Genomic DNA, 15,835 nt, shown 5'->3' on the forward strand with positions numbered 1-15,835 from the left:
AGCTTATGAATTTCACATGTCAAAGCAGAAACTAAAAACTATACACAGCAGCATGGTTCAGCCCGAAGCCTCAAGCATCCAACACAAGGTTTATGCAATCAAACCATACAATCCGGATGTTTTCATGCATGCACAGACTCACTTCATTCTGTGTGTGTGTGTGTGTGTGTGTGTGTGTGTGTGTGTGTGTGTGTGTGTGTGTGTGTGTGTGTGTGTGTGTGTGTGTGTGTGTGTGTGTGTGTGTGTGTGTGTGTGTGTGTGTGTGTGTGTGGTTACTGTGTCAGTGTGAAGGCAGATTGCACTGTTTGTCTCTCTAACAGCCCCATTTCTAACAGAAGCTGACAGCCGTTGCAGATGCTGAGAGGAACAGCAGGAGAGAGTGCTCAGGACACCTTAACACATCAAACATTTAAAAGGCCAGCAGCACAGCACAGCCAGGGACACCTCCACCTACCTTAACAAAGTGCGCGTGTTGTCGCACAAAGTGAGGCTAATGAAGCCCATCATTTAAGTGTTGTTAGTGTGTGTGTGAACATTAGACGGTGCGTGAAGGCCACAATAGAGCAGAGGCAGCGACAGCTACAATACTGATGTCATCATGGCACTGAGGATCTAATAGATAGAATAGTCTGTGTGTTCTAGTGCTGATGGGATGGTCAGTCAATCATTTTATGTCATGTTCTAATCAAAAATGTCAAATTATCTCAGGTTTAAGAATCTCAGCTGTGAACATATGCAAGTTACCTAACATTTTGACACGTCTTCTGGCAGTTTATAGATCAAACAATGAATGAAGAAAATAATCAGTATTTTTAATCGAAAATTAAATTAGTTTTTAGTTGCAGTCCTTCCGAGAAAATAGCTGGCTTTACAGCATTGTAAATTGAATATATTTGGGTTTTTGACCGGTGTTCAGTTAGTTGATTGACATTGAAAGACAACAGTCATTTGTCTATATAGGCATGTTAATAGTCATGAATAGGCCTGGTCATTTATCAATCAAAATTGTCAAATGCAAGCTGGTTGTAGCCTCTCATGTGTCATTACATGCTGCTTTCTTCCCGTTTTATATAATAGGAAACTGACCATTCCTGGTGTTTTGAACTGTTGGTTGGACAAAATAAACAAATGTTCACTGTTATTCTTTACTATGTTATAGATCAGAATGAAGGCTATCGAGCAGTTAATCAAATATTTTGACTAATCAACGGATGACAATGAACCTCAAACCTATTTATTTGCAGTTAACCAAATGTTGTCAAACAATGGTAGGCACCAAAATAAAGGTTTGCTATAGGCTATTTTACATTCAAAAAGTTCTAAAATAATGCTGCCTGCCTCGGTTGAACATGGACTATGGATAGTGAAGTACGAACTTATAACAAAGTAGCCTAAAACACTGCTGCTTTCAATAGTTCAAAAAAAAACTGTTTCCAAGTGGCCAAAGTAGCTGCTGCAGAAAAACGCTGTGTAGCGGATGCCGGAAAAGCCATGTGAAACATTGCAGCGGTGTAACGCCAACATCCCGGGGAGGATGTTGAAGCCGCCTCTGCCAATCTCAAACCGTGTCGCCGATTGTTACAGGCGACGCTGCCCGAAAACTACTGCTCTTAACCGGGTTTAATTACATTGACCCCTCGGTGAAAGGCGGTAAAGTGAGCTAGAGCTACAACTGCTCCAAGAAGAGCAGGAGTCGGACATGCCTCTCCTCCTCCTCCTGCCTGCCGCTTTTTTTGCTCCACAGACGGAAAAAAAATCCCTTCTTGCCCCTTGTTTACTTACAACCAACCAGTCAACAGCTGGCAACACGTCTAAATGTCTTGCACTCACCTCACGAGATGTTCACATGGAGGCGAGAGGGAAAGGCGGAGGACCGAGAGAGATATATCCTGGAGGTTTAAACTTGTCCCGTTAGTGAAGACACAGCAGCAGCGGGGCTGGTAAGAAAAGCTTAGGGTGAGCGCTGAGCGTGTGTGTGTGTGTGTCTCTCTCTCTCTCTCAATCTCTCTCTCTCTCTCTCAATCTCTCTCTCTCTCTCTCTCTCTCTCTCTCTCTCTCTCTCTCTCTCTCCTAGAGGGCGGGGCTGAGAGAGAGGAGGAGACTGATAGCTCCGTGTATGGCAGGAGGGCACAAATCTGGGGCCAGCAAGTCCTCCAGTCCCCCCCAACCCCTCCATCCCTCAACACTTCAACACACCACACCACCTGCGCAAAAAGATGGATGGAATTTCCTTTTCATAATATTCAGCCCAATCGGATCCCCTGTCCATTCTAATTGGAATAACGAACAATCTGTGGTGTTAAACTAACCATATGTTTCCATTTTCTTGTCACCTTCACACAGTGTCAACAAAACTCTGTTAAATCACTGCTTACGGTGTTACTCGCTAATACAAAATGTTGCTTTTGACTTTTATGTTTATTTTTTGCTGCTTCTTTTCCTGTTCTGTCTTCACTGTGCGTTTTCCAAACTTTGGATTAAGCCAGGCAGTTGTCTCTCCCAATGTCCAGGAGACTGCATGCTATGTACGTATGTTGCCTGATGCCCTGTGTGTCTCATTATTAATAAGCCAGTAGTTGATCATTCAGTAACTCCAACTCTTGCTTTCCACGTTTACTGATCATTAAACACTCATCTTGATAAACAATATTCTTCGCACAGACTTCTTCATATTAATGTATTATTTAGCAGTTTGTTTTACTCGCATCAGTGCTCATGAAGAGTCAGAAATACACTCAAGCTGAAAATATAATTAGTGCATCATCACCTCTGGTGAAAAGACGGCACACTTTGGAAGAGAGAGTGTCTCCCACTCTGAGACTCTTTCTTCCTTCATATTGTGTCTCTGCTGCCTACTTGTATCTAATCTCCCATAACATTTTTCTCTTCATCTTTTCTTGATTCCCATGTCTCCTGTCTTTCCGTGGTCATGCCTCGAGCGATCACCCAGCCGACGCGATGGATGAATCATTATCATGACTATGGCGCAGAGAAATGCCTCTTATTTTGGTGCAGGAAAATGCAAAGGAGTCAGTATATGTTTTCACCTTTTCCCATTGATTTGTACAGACATTTGACATGTATTTATTCTCAAGATGATTTTTTATTGTATGTGTGTACGTATGTATGTATGGTTGGTTTTGGTTTGGTTTAGTTAGTGCTGCTTTACACACCCCATACACTCTTCACTCACACAGACACCGCACTCACTACTGATTACTGACATTCACGCACCCTTTATTAAATTACTTTAAACTTGGTTAAATAAATTATAATTTGGTTAAACTAATTCTCTTGTGTGGTTTCCTCCTTTGTCCTTCCCTTGAGCCGGGATGTGACAGTATGTATGTAGCCTATGTAGCCTATGTAGCTGTAAATATGAACAATAACATTGGAAGGTGACACCAATTTATTTTTTCTACAATAAGGTATTTAAAAAAAAGATTAGATGATTTTCAAAGGAAGAATATTGACGATTCAGAATCAAGTGGTTTTGTTTTGCTCCAGGTCTTGTGCAGGGTGGCACACTTTTCAGCTGTGCTATTAAAAAAAGATTAAGAGATAGAAGATAATACGATTATGAGAAGAATAATGCATGGATTAAAGTAGTGATGAGAAATCTCTTAAGGATACAGATGCGTCACAGATGTCAGGCTAACTATCCAATAAAAGAATGTGATGTGAATACAGCCAATATAAAGGGGACGGTGCAAAGGATTCACAAAGAGTGGGCTCCTAGAAAAATATGCTACTAATTTGCAACAAAAGTATAATTTCACCGGAGCAGTTTGCAGACTAGTTCATGCACCAAAGAAGAGGGTCTTTTCTCTTCTTTAATTTCTTTAGCTGTCGGATGTGGTCACATTTCCTTTTCACTTACTAATCATTCAGTCAATCAATTACTATTATTGTCCAATAAAGAAACACGCTGTCTCCTCTGAAGGCTCGTGGGGATACCTCGAAAATTAAATTGATTTTATTTCCGAGCCATAAGAGCTGTATGCTTCAAAGCACTTTAGCTCGGAGCAAATTTAACTCGGCATCAATACCTCACCAAGCTTTGGAAACATGACAGGTGAGGAATTTCAATCTGCAATACCCATGATAAATGAGCATCGCAGCAAACATAATGACCATAACATTTTATAATTGCATTTGTGCCTCAGTATGCACTAAGATATAATGATATACTAACTGGGCTCACAAGCAAGTCGGCCTTTACACACATTGACAATGAAGCATGGGAAATATCTGGGGAAATAAAAGTTTTAAACATGGAAACGACTGACATCTGAGAATTTGGGTCAGCAATAATATGTGATGGAGTGTTTGTTCATACACTGCCCTGTTCTCCTCCTCCTAACCCTAATCTTGCCGGTCCCATGGCAGCTGGAAATGGCAGTGCAGGCTTAAGACTTTAACCGTTACATATTTCATGGATTTGCACTTGCCCCACTTCTTCCCGAGGAGCAGAAAGGAGTGGTTGTTTTTTTTATTTGGAGTGGCACGAATTAACAAAGCCCACAAGTAACGGTTAAGATTGAGGATTAGGTCGTTGCCATGTCCGTATTTTGCCGCACAATATCAGTCTGGAGAACATTTAGAAGTAGCGTAGTTTAACATTTATGGGGAAATACTTTTTTTTTGCAAAGAATCAGATGACAAGATCAATCCCAATTCCATGTGTGTATGCTGAACATCAGTCTGGTTTACTTAGCTTAGCATCAAGACTAGAAACAGAAGGAAACACCGATAGCCAGGAAGCCAAGGAAGTGTACACCAGGAAAAAGTTCAGCCCCACACAACCCTGTGTTAAGCCACAAATCAGCTTGCACTTCCACTTTTTGTATGTTAATGAAGCAGCTTTGGAGGTGGTGGTATGTGGAGTTTTGTTTTTGAAAGTTTAGATAGAGCCTATAGGCAAAATGTGTGGCCTTATTTCTGCAAAGCTAAGCTTACCATCTCATGGCTCCAGTTTTATATTCAATAGTGGTTGTGGTATAACTCTTCTCTTCCAAGGATCTACCAGAAAAAGATTGGACGTATTTCCAAAAGTGCTGAAATTTGTGCAGGAGAGACGTGAAAAATAACTGCAATATACAGTGCATCTTTGCAAGTCACTTTAAATTCCGATATGAGCAGGCGGACAAAGAGACTCACTGTTGGGGACTTAACATGACAAGAACAAAATATCCGCTTCTGCTCCGTATTTCTTTGTGCGATGCTACTAAAAGGTGTATTATAAATCTGCTCCAAAGTACACAGCATGTCTTTCTGCCCTTCATTGATCCACCCTCTACTTTGTCTTTGTCCTCTTTCTGTGGAGAACACAGGATGAGTGCCAAGCAGCTCCATGAGCAATGAGTCTGCCTTGTCAAGTCCTCACCATTACGGTATCAGCACATCCACGAGGATGTATTATGCTCTTATTATCAACCACTTTTTGGCAATCAAGTGTATATCAATCAGACTGCTATTTATCATAATGTAAATTTAAGTATTCTTGCATTGCTCTTTTTGTAAGAGCGCTGCAGCTGATGTTATTGACCTGCGGTTAACAGCGTTTAGCAGACAGACAGGCCTGTCAATACCATAATGGGCTTCATGCTGAAGGTACTTGAGTATTGGAGTGGACGTACACCATTTTCCGCGCTTCTGTTCTGTACCTATTTGTCCAAAACCTGATCTTGCCATGGGGGAGTTAGAATAAAATGAATTTTCCCTAATGTAAATATGTGCATTTTAAGGTGCTTGAGGAGCAACAATTGTTAACAAAGCCTTTGAATTCATATCAGTCAGCCTTCTTCTCAATGTCTCTCTTCTTTCCATATCTTGCAATGCTCCCTATCTTGTCTGTCTGTATTCAACATCAAATCAAATCAAATCAGTTTTATTTGTATAGCCCAATATCACAAATAGTGGGCTTTACATTCCATACAATATGACACCCTGCCCTTAGACCATTAGCTCGGCTGAGAAAAAACTCCCAGTAAAAAACCCTTTACCGGGATTTTTATTTATTTTTTTAGAAATCTCAGGGAGAGTCGACAGAGAAAGGGATCCCTCTCCCAGGACGGACATCCTGCAATAGATGTCATAAGTATAGAAAAATCACTAAGGAGTTTGATCATTGACCAGATGTTTACATGGTAGTACTAAAGGGAAGTGTGAATAGTGTGGATGCAGGAGGACTTCAGATGCTGCCATCTCGTCTCCACCAGGGAAAACTGGAAGAGGACAAACAGACAACCAATGAGCGAACATCACCTTCTTTCTGTTTATTTCTCTCTCTCTGTCATCCTGTCTTTGTGCTCTCTCACCCTCTGTATTCACTGCATGTCCTTTTTCCTGGGACTCCTCACTCTCTCCTTCCACTGTGTATTAAAAAAATATTTAACAAAATAATTTTAACCTTGTTGTATTTCACCTTCTTTGTTAGATTGTGCATAATTTTGGATTGGATTTTTTGTCAAGCCGGGTAAGAGGATCCACTTCACCACGACCTACTCACGTTATCTTGGCCTTGTACAATATCCTTTATTTTACACCTTCTATTATACACAACTCAGGGAAAAATATGAGCTCGGACCTGGGTGACCTCAATGGTATATGGCCATGATAATCACATGATGGGTTCTAGTCTAGTCATTTTCTGGATACCCCCCCCCCCCCCTTTAACAGATGAACGTGATAGAAATTCTTCTGATGTCAAACACACATCATTCTGTTTGGCAAAATGTTCAGAGATCCACATGAAGGAACAATGAACAAAACACATCTTTGAGTCTTTGAGTGAAGAGTGCACGGACCCTCCAAGCTATATGCACTTGGAGAGCACATGAGCACATCGGCATCATAGATATGCAAATGTGACAGTTGCATCTGACACATGTTGTCTCTTAGTTCATTCAACTAGAAAACGAGAACACTTTGCTGGCATGGAAATGTGTCTGCTGCTGAATTGCCTCTAAGGAAGGTACAACAGCAATTTGCAGTGTCAGACACACGGAGAGATTTGAATAAACTGTAGCAGAAATATGGAGGGAGATGAAGGTATAAAAACTGATCTCTCGTTTCTGCTCCCTCTAACAGCCAATGTGGATTGTGTTACGATTTCAAAATGGGTTTTCAGAATGCGAAGAATTTATATATGTATGGAAATAAATCTCTGCATCCACTTTACCCATAATGCTCAGGGTTTTTCTACTAACACTCCAAAATAAAAATGACACCAGCCATTGACCTAAAAACCTGAACACCCCCCAAATGACATTTCTGGCAGTTTAGAAAAATTCCAATGTCTTTTTTTCCTGACAAAACGATTCTATTGAGAACTAAATAGTTGCAGTCATCATTATGGCCCATAGAAAGGTATTCCACAAGTAAATGGGCTTCCTGGGAGCTGTTACTCTGGGGTTATTTGCATATTGCTGAGTCGAAGAGAGGAATCATGAATTTAGCAGCTGGAACTAAGCCATGAATGTCCATTAAAGGAAGTCAGCGCTTGGTTTTGGGCAGTTATATTTCTTCCTGGCACTCCAGTTTAAACATGTTAGTAAATATGACTTGATGACATCCACAAATTCATCATGGTAGGATTTGTGTTTTTTTCTACACTTAGAGATGTGTGGACGGTGAAACAAATCACACAATAAGAATGGATAAGAAAATGGATACTTTAAATAATAAAGTAGCATACAATTCCAAAACATTAGTCCTACAAGTTAGATTTGACTCACACACACTCTCTCTCTCTCTCTCTCTCTCTCTCTCTCTCTCTCTCTTTCTCTCTCTCTCAAAAAAACAAACACACACTTCACATTGAGAGGAACAATGCAGCTGAAGTAAGCCCAAAGCTCTGAGTGTTATTCTGGGAGGGGGGGGGGGGGGGGGGGTAGTAAACCAGAGTATACTCTAACTCCACTTTGGCAACACACTATCATTCTCTTTCATCTGTAAATCAATGTATAGATCCATCACTAAAAAAGTATTTGCAGTGCTGGCACTTACTGCATGAAAGTTGCTGTTCCTATTTTGGTGTGCAACAACAACAAAAGAGCAGCTTTCCAACAGTAACAGCAGAGGGGTAATTCGCTCTCTGCTGGGGGCTTGCTGTGGTCTGACTCTGCAGCCCTCTGAGCTTCTGTGGGTGCTCCACTGAGGCTTAGGTTTATGGAGTGCAGACACTGACAGTCTCAGTAAAAGCTTTATTTTTTCCGATGGATAGGCCACTGAATTGTGAAGCCACATTTTTGACCACAGTTCATTGGACCATTATTGCTAAAGTAAGGGAAAGAGCCAAAAAAGAACAAACCCCCTAACCCCAGACCAACTCTACGCTAAGTTAGTTTAACAAAGGCGTTTTTTCCCAGATACTAAGAAAAAACAAATACAGGCAAATCATAGATTCACAAATGTAAATATTTGATCAAAGTCCGCTTGAACACTTGAAATATTTTCTGGATAAATCAAGAGAAAACCTTCCGCGATCACTGAAGTCTTACCTCATGTGCGCCAATAAGCGTGTCAGAATTCCTCATGGGGGCGACAGAAGTTACGCACTGTAGCTTTATACACTGCAGCAGGTTGTTGTTTGGCTGGAATGCACACAACCTTCACGATCGCAGTGCTCCGAGTTTGAAACCTAATTATGGATGGTTGAAATAATTTCTCCCTTCCCTGCACTGATGGTGGAGTCTTTGCCTTTGGACATGAACTTTAAATCGATATCACACGTACTTGGACTCTCAAGTTGTTCACATTTTCCTTTAGATATAGATATTAATTTTGCCCTTAACGGACAGTGTTTTGTGAATTTTTAAACATGCAACTCTTGAATTGTTTATCATGAATGGCCCTTATAAGAGAAGCGTTTAAAAATCACATGACATTGAATAAGGGAAGTAAGTCAGAACTTACATTTGCATTCTTTTAATCTGTAACAAATTATTGAAAAGAACTTACATTATCACATCAAATCAGTTGTATTTGTATAGCCCAAAATAACAAATAGACATTTGCCTCAGTGGGCTTCACATTCCATACACCCTGCCCTTAGACCCTTAGCTCGGCTTAGAAAAAACTCCCAGTAAAAAACCCTTTAATGGGATTTTAAAAAATGAGAAATCTCAGGGAGAGTTGACAGACAAAGGATCCCTCTCCCGACACGGACATCCTGCAATAGATGTCATAAGTAGAGAAAATCACAAAGGAGTTGAATCATTGACCAGATGTTTACATGTTAGTAGCCTCCTAAAGTGAAGTGTGAATAGTGTGGATGCAGGAGGACTTCAGATGCTGCCAGTGGAGGGACCTGATCCACACCGTCTCGTCTCCACCAGAGAAACCTATAAGAGGACAGACAGACAGACAGACAGACAGACAGACAGACACGACACGACAGAGACAGGTAGACAGAAACACAGACAGACAACCAATGAGCGAAGCAAAATTAATAGATTGAACAGGCATGAGAACACACACTGCTCCAACACTGTGGCGTGTGTGTGTGTGTGTGTGTGTGTGTGTGTGTGTGTGTGTGTGTGTGTGTGTGTGTGTGTGTGTGTGTGTGTGTGTGTGTGTGTGTGTGTGTCTGTTCTTTAGCCTGTTTTCTGTCTAGCTTTTGTTGTAATGTTGCGTTGTACTTTTTCCATTGGTGATAAAAAAAAAAGTTGTTGATTTTATTTGGGCCTGTGTGAGTGTGAAGCCAAACCGATTTTGGTTCTGGCAGATGAACCCTGAACCTCACACCAACTGGTCAGCCAATGTCATGGCACAAAACATTTCAAAGTATTTAGGAACTTTTGTTAATTTTATACTGCAGTAAAACACCTCTATGTTGAATAAATGTGCTAAAAATCCATACATGTATACAGGATAAGTGCTGAGAGATCATTTAGGAAGATCGTATTGCTAAAACATTCAGGGAAAGAGATAAACTGGAATATTACAAAAGGATGGCACACTCACTCTGAATTTCCCTCTGCAACTTTTTATACTGAAAGATGAGAGCTCCCCCTATTGGCCTTATGCACATATTACAAAACAATATTTAAAACAATGAAAATAATCCTGCAGATTTAAAGAGTAAAAATATATATTTCTTTATGTATTGCCAACATCCAATACATGTAGTTAGCCATCACTTACCTTGGCAGTCCGTGTGCTTTTACATCCCATAGGACTTTCTGTTTTGGAATTGTTCTTTAGGACTACAAAGGGTTTGTTTCGACTCTTTTGCAGTACCCACAGATGACACAGGGAGGCGCTCGTTGAACAACAGTGGCACAAGGGTTTTTTCAAAAATTCTGTTTTCCTCAGCAACTGAGAAACGGCTACCAAAGGCTGCAGCATTGCCTTCAACACTTCAACTATGCCTCATACTTCATAAACAGTATTAACCGAATGCTTAATACAAACCGACCATGCAAAACATCACAAAAAGTACACAGATAGAATTATCGCCTGTAACTGTGCGTTATTGAATGTACTGTAAACCACTCACAAAAAAGAAGATATATGTAGATAAAGAGTAGCTGACAAGTAAGTTGATTAGCATCTCTAGTTGATAAACAGATGTCAATTATGCTATAGGTCTGTTACATGATGCTATTGCTATGCAGTTACCTGGTCTGTTCTGATAGCAGGTTCAAACAGAGTGCAGAGGGAGAGAGCGTTTTTGCAGAGGCTAAACTGCAGTACCAGTTAGACTGAAAAATAGCATAATAGGTCCTCTTTAAAGGTTAGTTATACACAAAATTGCTTTGGACAGCCACATTTTAAAATGTATGGTCTTCATCATGGGCATTTGTCCTGCAAGGAAATAAATGAAGAATACAAAAACACTGGATTGGTCCTTTATTACTATACCTGTAAAACATATTATGCAAAACAAATTGTGTTAAGGTTAATTCCAATGGGGGTGCAGAGACATTCAAAGTTTGCATATTAAACTACAAAACAGGTGCAGGTTTAATTACTTTAGCCTTTCAGTATAATAGCAGAATGTTTGACAAGAACTTACTTTGAGCATGGAGTTAATTCTGAATTCTTAGAAATCGTGCTAAGCCAAGTTTCTAATTTAGTGTGATTTTTTTCCTTTTTTCCAATGTTCATTTTTTTTTCGTCATCTAATTCCCCCACCAAACGTCATCACAACCCGTGCTGCTGAGCTCACGTCCCCCCAGTCCAAATCAGGATTAAGCCCAAAGCAGGATATTACCATGAATTAAAGGGAGAAGTGGCTAAATATAGCAAGCACTGTTCGCCCTGCATGAATAGTCTCCATTGTCTGAGAATTTCTGTAATCGCCCTACGCATGTTAAAACTACTCTTTGTAAACTTGCAGGAGGTAAGCCTACAAGTAAATAAGAGGTAGGCTATGCTGTCAAAACAAAGAAAAAAACCACACTTTTTTCACAATTTGCAGTAGAATGCACAAGGCCATATAAAGCTAGTCAGGATTCACGTGCTGGCTTCAGACAGTGTGAGTGGGACAGCAGGTGCCTGGCTCTTTTACAGGTCTACTACAATACAGCAGATGAGGGCTTTAAGGGACTTAATGCACACGTCAGTTTATAAACCAATGTGGAAATACACATTTCTGATCTATGCAAACAAGCTCTTGTTTGGATGTTTCTCTCTGGCCTTAAATACTGTATAGGTCAACAGCAAGAGCTCCTGTGACTGAGATGGCTAATTGTGGCCAGGTTAAAGGAAGCTAACATGCTAATTAGCACAGATAGAGTTCCTCGCTTCAGATACAGTTTCAGGCAGTCGTTTGTTATGAGGTCACACATGCACGACACGCATGAACGCAGACACTCCCATGTGCAGGTGAAAATATGCATGAAGACTGCCAAAGGTATCCGACGCACGTAAGCTCACATAATGGCAGATGGAGTTGTGACACATCTGAATGTGAGCTCAAGCATGTATCTGTCATTGAGTCACTGTCAATTGGAAACCACATATCATAAGGTCATGTTAAGGATTTCAGAGTGAAAACTGTAGGATAAAACTGGGTTCAGACACTTATCCTGTGTCTAAGGGCCAGGCTAGAATATCTTCTAACATAGCTGTGCTTAATGGTAACATTAGTCATAAGCACCAAATACAAAGTAGGCCTACAGCTGAGGCTGATGGGATTGCATTAGTGTTGCAGGTATTAAGTTCTCAACAAAAGTATTGGACAAGTTGAATTTTAGATCAGTTGATAGCGCTAGATGAAATATGTAACCCAAACCCTAACCCTAACCATAACCCATCAAAGATCAAAGATCAATCACCATGGCAATCCAAACAAAAAGTTGTTGTCGAGGTGTTTCACACAAACTTTAACCTAGTGGTGCCACATGAGGAAGTCGGGGGACCACAAAAGTCAGTAGGATTCATGCTTTCTGAACAAAAATGATTTTAAAATTACGTCAAAATTTCATCATCACAACATTTAAAATTTTAAAGATCATTTTCTTATTTTTTGTAAAACATTGACCTTTTGGAGAGACATATTTTTTATTGGACAGCAACAATAGGCCTGCGTGAATCCACACACAATATAAAGGAACACAATCAACCATTTTCTTAAATTAAATGAGGACAAAACTGACATTCTTATCATTGGTACTGAGGTACACAGAGAAACAATGTTAAGGAGATTGGGAAGTCTGACTGCACAAAACAAAAATACAGTAAAAAGTCTGGGTGTCATTATTGATTCAGAGTTGGATTTTAAATCACATATCAACAATACTGTAAAGATTGCCTTTTATCACCGGAGGAACATTGCTAGAGTCAGACCTTACTTGTCCATGGAAGATGCAAAAAAATGTATGCATGCGTTCGTATTTTCGCGTCTGGACTACTGCAACTCAATTCTCACTGGTTTACCCAAATAAAATATTGAGAAACGGCAACACGTTCAAAACGCAGCCGCCAGAGTTTTAACAAAAACCAGGTTGAGAAATCACATTACTCCAGTTTTAGCTTCACTTCACTGGCTCCCTGTAGCATTTAGGATTGCTTTTAAAATAATTTTACTTGTTTTTAAAGCACTAAATGGTTTAGCACCATTGTATTTATCTGACTGCTTGTCTGAATATGTCCCAACTCGACCTCTCAGGTCCTCTGGTGCCGGCCTGCTTAACATACCACAGATTAAGGGGAAACGGTATGGTGAAGCAGCATTCGGTTTTTATGCACCAACGGCCTGGAACAAACTGCCCCTGCATATAAGAACAGCAACGTCTGTTATTAGTTTTAAGAAGCCGCTCAAAACACATCTTTATGCTGCTGCTTTTAATTAATTCCACCATATATTTATTTTGTCGTATTTTATGTTTTTTTTATCTTTTATATTTGTTTTATGCATTGCCCATTTTCAATAATGTAAGGTCTGACTCTAGCATTTTATTTTATTTTATGCATTTTTATTTAATGTTTGTATTGCATTTTTTTAAAATGTTTTTATTGCATTTTTATTTATTTTTATTAAATTTGTATCTTTTGCTCTTTATTGGTTTATTGCCTGTGATGAATGTGTTTTGTTTTATATTGTCTTTATTTTGTGCATGTAAAGCACTCTGAGCTGCATTTTATGTATGAAGGGCGCTATACAAATAAAGATTATTATTATTATTATTTTTATTTGACACCGCACACTGAATTGTCTCCACGTTGCTCTTTAAACTGTCTGATGGCATTTCAGGTTGTGCTGTATTATTGTCTCCGTGCATGCTTTTCAGCAGGGGATGCAATCATCTGCAGGCATATCCTCCCTCTGTCTCCATGGAAACATAGAGCAGCAGTGTAGGGGGGTGTTGGCAAGGAGGTGGGGCCTAGCCGAGCCTCGTGTGTGTCCCTGGGATGAAACAATGGCAGGAAGAGAGTGGGCTGCCTTACAGACCCTCTGTGCTCTCCATCGCTGTCTTTTCTTTTTTCTGTCCCACTTTATGTCGATCCGTGTGCTTTTACTCCTTACATTCTCTCTATTTTCCCTGTCCACACACACACACACACACACACACACACACACACACACACACACACACACAAACACAGGACAATGAAAACAAAAACAGGATGCCAGAGATAATTGATCTGTCCAGGAGGAATGAGCATTCCGCCTAAAAGCTTCCGTGTGTGTGTGTGTGTGTGTGTGTGTGTGTGTGTGTGTGTGTGTGTGTGTGTGTGTGTGTGTGTGTGTGTGTGTGTGTGTGTGTGTGTGTGCGTGTGTGTGCGCGCATGTGTGTGTGTGCGTGTGTGTGTGTGTGTGTGTGTGTGTGTGTGTGTGTGCGTGCGTGCGTGGGGTAAGGCAGCGTTAGCAATGGGAGATAAATAACTCCTGGTGCTTCACTGTGTCGACTGCATGGCCGATTTATTCCTAAGAGTGATATGCAAGTCGTGTTAAGGCAGGTATGGACATTATAGATTGATATGTGTGCCGTACATACATAGCCACACTTTATGTCAACATCCTAAAGGTGCACTATGTAACTTTGGGTGTGTCAGAGAAGTTGACATTTTGTAGTAGGATAGGATAGGTATATTCTCATAACTGAATAAACAAACTTTCCTCACAGTAAAATTGGATCCATGGAATACTGTTTGAAGTTATAGAAAGCTACCTTAAAAGTTACAGTTTCACTGCCGTTGTTTACAGCAGCAGGGCCTACAGTTTTGTCTTGCATTTCACAGTTCTAGGTGCCTCCAAATAATTACGTTTTGATGTATGATGATACAAGTATTCAATCAAAAGAATTACATGTAGAGAAAATTTGTTTTAAACTAAATGCAGGCCCCGCAAATGTAAGCAAACTGCATAGTGCACCTTTAACAATGAAAATTCCTTTTCCATTATTATATGAAGTGCATTTATTCAATCTACCAAACACATTCAAGGCTTAGTCCGTAACCAGTATGAACATTTCACCCACACACCCACCACCATAAAACACAGGTCCAAAGCCATCCCTAAAAATAACCAATATTGTTGCATATTCACACAACTGTGACTGTGTGTATGGAGGCGGTAGTCTAAATTTGAGTCAGCTGGGGTTTTTGCTTGGGCATGTCCCTTTCCAAATAGATGTTGCTTTGCTGATTGTGAGCTTGAAGTGTCTTTATTGACCTTGAAAACAGAGAGATATTCTTAGCACAAGGTGCTGGAATCGTCCTGACGTTAGCTTCATTTTGTGGCCTTCTAAGTGGACCACGCACGTGCCAAGGATTTTGTCACATTGTGTTGTTATCTTCTCACTCGATTGAAGTGCTATTCATATTTAAAATGTGTGACATTTTTCCCTGGCCTCACACTGACCGACCCTGAGCACAGATCAACAAGCGGATGTTCAACAAATTCTCCTCAGAACATTTGTTTTTGAAATATCCAGTATTTGTGTGGCTTTACCAAAGGGATAAGTGGAAAAGATTATCATAAAGTGACCCTTTAACATGGAAAAGTGAATTATAGTTCTATTCTATTCACAAATGACATAGGTTCCAATTTTTTTTGTAACACCTGGTTCTCAATAAAACATGTCAAACGTAAGTGGGGATATAATTTTTCTTTTTTATGTGCAGCGCAATGGAAGGTAAAAATTCAAAAAGAAAACATTTTACACTCCTCTCCCAAAATTAAATATAATTTAGATCTCCATAGCTTTTAAAAAGGGGTTATGTAACCTATGAAATATTTGTTGTTGCAAATGGGAGTAGCTGAGGATTCCCTTTTATCCAAATTCCAAGTTATCATTATTTTTTCATGTGTCATGCATTAGGCTACATGAGTTCACATAAGCAGGAGTTGCATGCAGATATGGGGTCAATTATTTCCCAT

This window comes from Ammodytes marinus (assembly GCF_949987685.1).
Source record: "Ammodytes marinus genome assembly, chromosome: 4".
Classification (NCBI taxonomy): Eukaryota; Metazoa; Chordata; class Actinopteri; order Uranoscopiformes; family Ammodytidae; genus Ammodytes; species Ammodytes marinus.